Genomic DNA, 7151 nt, shown 5'->3' with positions numbered 1-7151 from the left:
TAAAGGGGGAACATGGAAGAAACCTCAGGGAGAGCAACTGAGGAGGGATCCCTCTCCCAGGACGGACAGACGTGCAATAGATGTCGTGTGTACAGGATAAACAACAAAGTACAAATACAACATTAGACAGAAATTATGTTGTGTTGGAAAAAAGAAAGTTTGGATGAATCCAGGAAAATGTCAAAAAGGCTTCCCGGTGTCCAGCAGGACGAGGGCAGCAGGCGCAGCCACGATTCATGATCCTGATGTAAACTTTATCAGTGGCAACCTGCCACACTTGTTATTGAACACAGTGTGGTATTGTGTTGAAAGGCTGCTGCTGTCATAATAGGTATAACTTACTAATCACAGCCTAATTACCTCCTCTTTGCTTGGACACAGTCTGTGTGAATACTGATGACAGTCAAAAAGCACAGCAGCATTTATTTGTTGTACAATCTGGACATTTGACTGTACTTATATAAATATGGAGTCCAGAAGTAGACACATTATTTACTTAAAGCTACGGTAGGTAATTTATTTCAGAAGCATTCTTTATTATATTTGTTGAAATCCTCTTAACATCGCGACAGCAATCAATAAATCGAATACTCTGACAAAAATAAGGAAAACAAATCCGGTGTCTGTGGCTGTCGCAGACCTGTAATAAGCATGCCCTCTGCCCGTGCACTCTTTGCATGTGACCCAAGTCTTCCACAAGGCAGCTGTGAGTACTAACAGCAGCCATGTTTGTTGTTTATGTTCATTATGATGATGCTATGTGTTTCATTACATGTTAATGAAACATGATGTAGTTGTCTTGTGTTTTGGAGGGAGGGGCTGGGATTTCTTTGGCTGGATACTTTCAAAATCTAGTTTACTCTTGCTGGTTTCTCCAACATTTGCCTACCTCAGCTTTAATTATTTTTGAACTTAGTCCATACAGTAAGGTCTTTACCTTACTGTCGTGCCCTCTCTCTTGCCTATTGACAGTTTCATTGGCAGTGGTGTCATGGTGTTTCTGTGTTGCCGTCCGTGCTCAGCCCAATGAACTTACTGAGTAATAAAGACGAGTTGAACATCATTAGCTAACTCCACCCTTAGGTCACGTCAAATCTTAAATCACACTTATGAATATAGGCGTACCCTATAAGTTGTCAAACTTTAGTCTTTCATAACATCAACCACAAAAATTCATTAAAAGCTCTCACTCTGCATGGTCTTCAAAATCAGTCTGCAAACTTCTCTGTTTCACACAAGCCCTGCAAGGAGTTGTAAAATAAAACTAGAATTCCTGATGTAATTGTAAACTTTGGGGCTGAAATGCACTGAGGCAGCACCTGTTCTGTATCAGACTTCAGATACACTGTCGTCTTTGGGGAGGCAGGTTGACCACAGACCCACGACCCCGAGCTATGTGATTCAGTTAAGTCGATTCAATAGGTTCGGGTGGCCCAGAAGAAACAATGCACAACCTTATTCAGCAGCTGAAGCCCTACGCCCACTCCTCTGTTTGTGCAGTCAAGATTCGTGTGTAGGTCATCTGGTGAGCTGGAGCACCTTGAGAATTCAAAATGAGCCAGTGCAAGCATTTGTGTGGTAGTGACGCTGCGCGGTTCCTGGAAAAGGCTGATCTTTCTTTTCAGATATTTGTGTTGACAAGACTTTCTTTGAGAAGCTGACAAAAGGGTATGCAAAGTGTAATAACTTGTGACGTTACATAGAGAAAGCAAACGACATCTGTTAAATCCATCTCCTTGCATTCATTTGTATGTATCATTTGGTAACACTTCACTTTGTTGAATTATGTTAAACAATCTAAGGAAGGATTTTGAAACAGCAAAGCTCGTGGTCTATTTTCTTGTCCGGCCCCGACATAATGGAGCAGTGTCAGCGCGTCATTGAAAATTCCCACTGAGGACCATGAATCATTTGAAGTTGGCCTGGATGTTTGAAGACCATTTATAACCACAGGATGAGCCTTTGTCTGTTTTTACTGTACCACTTGCTTCTGTTGGCATCTTGCCATACAAATAGTTTTGGTTTTACTGTATTTCTCCAGGTTCTGTGAAAATTGACGTGAAAACAACATGTCTTTTTACAATCTCTCTACATGTTACTCATTGGAACTACTGTCTAACAAAGAAATAGTTCCTATGAAAACTGTTTGAAGTGAGGTCTTTAATTTCGTAGTTTGTGGTGTTACGTAAAATGTTTTTGTGTTGGTTTTTTTTGTAAACTTGTTTCCGCAATCAACACCTCTATGGCATTATATTTTACAGATATTCAGATCCTCATTGCCTCTCTGTTGTAAGAAAAACATTCTCACACTTCTGTCCTTTGGCTCCATCTTGCAACAATTTGCTCCAAGACAAATCTGCTCCCAGGACTAAATACATTGCAGTTTTAGTTCTAATTCCTATGTTTTAAAACCACACTATGCAATAAATGCAGAGACATGGATACAGATACAGAAAAGCACACAGAGGTCTGGATGAGTAGCACGGAGCTAATCCCTCTTTCACACCCATCTGCTGACCAATGGGAATCTAAGGCCCTAGTTTTCCCTGTTGCATTGTGAGCTAGACAGTCACATTCAGCCGGCTCAGAAGGGCTCACGAGTCAATGACTGCACACAGACACGGAGGTAATGTGACTCGTGGGTGAAGCTACCATCCTGTCACATGACCAAAAGGTTTCCAACAATCCTCAAGAGAAGCACAAACAGGCATGAATGCAGTATATCTGAGCAAGGAGTTGCATTATTTTATGCAAGTCATGAGTGGGCAACGAGTGGTTTGGAGATACAGATATCAACCGTGTGCCATGTGCTTCCTCCCATTTCAAAATACACTTGTGAACATTTCTGTTTTCCCAGATAATGAAAAGACCAGATACAGTACACTGTGTGCATAATTATTAGGCAAGTTGTAATTTCGAGGACTCATTTTATTATTGAACAACTACAGCGCTCTCGATCAATCCAAAATGTTAATAAACCTCAAACCTGAATATTTTAGAAAGTCAAAGTGAGGTTTTGTCTTTCTTAGGAGAATATCTATGTGTGCACCATTACGTGTGCAGAATTATTATACAACTAAATGAAAAACGAAAGATCAGTTGATGATCAACTGTTTGTGCAGCAGCAAGCACAGCCTCCAACACACTGTTCAGAGAGGTGGACTGGTTTCCTTCGCTGTAAATCTTCCGATTAAGAAGGGCCCACGAGTTCTCAATAGGGTTTAGGTCAGGTGAGGAAGGGGGCCATGTCATTATTCTTTCATCGATGCATGCGATGGAGCATCGTCCTGCATAAAAATTATGGTCTTCTTGAAAGATGCAGACCTTTTCCTGTACTACTGCTTGAAGAAAGTGTCTTCTAAAAACTGCCAGTAGTTTTGGGAGTTGACTTTGAGTCCATCATCAACCCAAAAATGTCTAACTAGCACATCTTTAATAATACCAGCCCATAGCAGTACCCCACCTCCACCTTGCTGGCGTCTGAGTCGAAGTGGAGCTCTGTGCCCGTTACTGATCCAGCCACGGGCCCATCCATCTGGTCCGTCAAGAGTCACTCTCATCTCATCAGTCCATAAAACCTTGGAAAAATCTGTCTTCAGATATTTCTTGGCCCAGTCTTAACGTTTCAACTTATGTGTCTTGTTCAGTGGTGGTCGGTTTCAGCCTTCCTTACCTTGGCCATGTCTCTGATCACTGAACACCTTGTACTTCTGGACGCTCCAGGTAGGTTGCAGTTCTGGAATATGACAGCACAGGAGGATAATGGGTTCCTGGTGGCTTCACGTTTGATTCTTCTCAAATCTTTGGCAGTTAATTTGCGTAATCTGTTCTCAACACGTTTCTTGCGACCCTGTTGACTATTTGCAACGAAACGTTTGATAGTTCTGTGATCACGCCCCAATATCTTAGTGCTGCATCCCCCTGAAACACTTCTTACAATATTTTACTTTTCAGAGTCCTGAGTCTAGATAAGTGCCACAATGGCTTGTTGGCAATAAAGTGGAGACAGACGTGTAGGAGAGTTTTTTTAAACAAAAAATGGTCTAACAGTAGTAACAATTTGCAGATGCTAACAATTTCCATAAACTATATACGGTGGAAAAAAACTAGAGTGAATCAGAATGCTAAAAACATGATTATTGCTGATGATGGTTACATTTGAAATATGGTTGGACAACCACAATAAAGTATGCTACCTAGACAGATGTTTGTTTGTGACCCCCCGTGTGAGAACTGTTGTGGTTATATAGCATGCAGCTGACATCGCAGTATACTGTACCCCTGACAGACATGAAAGAAACATAGACTGTATCATAAAGAAGAATGTAATATTCTTAGATGTAATCCAAGCTCTGAGTCTCACAATGTCAACATATGCTTGGTGCTGGGAGTTATAAAGCACAAAAGAGCTATTTTATTGTAGTAAGGAAAATAGCTGTGGTGTGTCATTGAGGGTAAGGCAATGTCACGGTATGCATGTCTGTCATTTTCCTCGGAGCTAAGGCAACCACGAAGAATTTTCATGGCCATTCTGAACACACATGACATGTTTCTGACACGGCAGATAACGTAAGGATGCTCCTTATCCTTTCTTTATATGGAAAAGGGAGAAGCTTGCATAATTTAAACAATAGAAATGGTGTGATGATTACAATATGAAGATGTGTATGAAGATGTGGTGGTAAGAAAGACGGGCTTGAGACTAGGAGGATGTCGTTTTGAATGTGGTGTGCAAAACATTTTTACACTGAAAATAAGTTTTTCCTTTACTCAATTAGCAACATCACAATGGAAAAATGCTAAATTGAATGTCCTTTATTCAGAATAAAAAAATGCTTAGTACCAAAAGTCCTGAGTTAAGTAATTCACGCAGTAGACAATAAATTACTGCTGATTCTTTAAACAATAAAAACTTTAAGTTACACAATTTTCTCACCAGGTGGCGCCAAAGGCTTAAATATAATGTGCACACATCCAGATGTCAACATGATCTTCTTCAGTAACTGCTGTTTAAGTGTGTTGTATTAGCAGTTAGCAGAACCAAAGTATCTTCTGCATCTTCAACTTTTTTTAACTCTTTGGTAAAAGGACTCTTGACAAACCTTAAGCTCTTTAAACCTGAATATTACAATTTGATTGAAACACTATCAATGTTCACCCACAATGCATGCTCATACAGTTGGAATGCTGCACCGTTTATCATCTATAATCTATTCATACCCCACATATACTTATACAGTTTATACTTCTCAATCAATCACAAACTGTGTCCTCAAAAATGAACATAAATTAAAATCAAGACCTCTCAGTATCAATAAAAATGTCTCACTGAAGGAATTTATTGCAAAGTATTGGATTTTATTACGAGAATGTGAACGTGTGTGTGTGTGTGTGTGTGTGTGTGTGTGTGTGTGTGTGTGTGTGTGTGTGTGTGTGTCTGTGTCTCCAAGCCATGAATGTGTGGGCTCATTCTGTATAAGATTACAAAACAAGTGTGAACTGTGACAGTTTGAACGTAAAGCAACTCAATGTAAGTGTTTCATGCCAATTATCATCAATAACTATCAATATTCTGATTTGCATTGTTTCTGATGAACCAGATGCATTAAGTTTTGCATAATGCACAAAACAATGGCTGACATCCTTCTCTTTCCACATACTTCATTATAAATCAGCACCTCAGTGTCTCTGCACAAATCAACATCATCTGACTGACATTTACTATAATTGCATGTTTATTCTTGCTATTATCATGAAAAATAATACATTTATAGTTGGGGAATATTCCTAAAGGTTTTTCTCCAATGTTTGTTTTAGTCCTAAACTAAATGTGCCATTTTTTGCAAATGTAAAGAAACATTAATTTTTCCAGAAATATAGTTTATGTCCCCTTATTTTCATGTATTATGGAGACTTATTATAGGGATTTGTTTTTGGGTATAGAGGTGAATGTTTAATCTAATTTACTGTTTGCACCAGAGTCAACAGTAATTTAAATTAAACTGTATATGGTCATCTTACATTGACACATCAAATATGACGCTTAACAAAAGTTGGAATTACTGAAATTGTAATGTATTAGGTTGTTCTGGTGAACCTAATAAACTGGTAATTCAATATAACTGTGCCCCGGGTGGGGCTTAGGGTAAGAACTAGGGCTGCACAATAACGGGAAGATATGCGATAATTTTGTTGAATATCGCAAAAATGTAATTACTTGCGTTCAATAAACAGATATTATGTGTATACAAGTGTACTTCTGCCTTTCTGCAGATTTGACTACTAAAAGACAACAAATTGCCCGTTAAATGTTAACAAAAAATGAAAGAAAATGATTTCCAACTTTATTTTTATGAACAAATTGAACATTGAACTGAACACAAAAGGCATCACTGAAAAAAGGAATACTTATACTGTTTTTCTTTTACTCTCTTTCAACTAACTCAACTAATCCCTGAGTGAAAATAAAAACCAGATGTATTGTGCAGCCCTACGGTGGGGTCACAGCCATTAAGTGATTTCACAATTAAAACGCTGGAGAAAAACATCAATGTGGTCGTACCAAATACAGAATGTACCTCCGCGTATATATCTCTCTCCAACCTCAAAAAGGCTCAAAAACAAAACAAGCAAATAAAATCACATTATAAAGAATTTATTGCAGGCAAACAATACCATAAATAATATTTACATACTATGAAACAACATTCATCTTTTATGGGCTCCATGAATTGCTGGTAAACAGTCTTTCAGTCTTGGGATAACCAAGGTATAAATCTTTTTATTTTGCAGTTGCGTTGTCACACTGGCCGCCGATTCTGAGAATTTTAAATATTTTACTCAGAGTTTTGTCTATATTCACTTCCCAGTTTGTGACTAAGTTTAAACATTTGTTTTCATTGGAGCTATAAACCCATTTTCCAAACTGCACAGGCTTTTACAGAGTTCCTGGCCACTAAAATTAACTGCAGTCATATTAACGGATTAATAGCCTCGAAATCTAGTGTTTAATATTGGCAGCCTGACGAGCAACACTGTTTCCCAACAGTCCAGATGAAGGCTGTAAATGCATTGCATACTGTATGTAGTAAAGCAACCACTTTACCCTTCTACAGTGCCTCTCGCATTAAGATGATGCATCTCTGACATTG

The sequence above is a fragment of the Cottoperca gobio genome, chromosome 9 (assembly GCF_900634415.1).
Source record: "Cottoperca gobio chromosome 9, fCotGob3.1, whole genome shotgun sequence".
Lineage (NCBI taxonomy): Eukaryota > Metazoa > Chordata > Actinopteri > Perciformes > Bovichtidae > Cottoperca > Cottoperca gobio.
Note: the sequence above shows the minus strand (reverse complement) of the source record.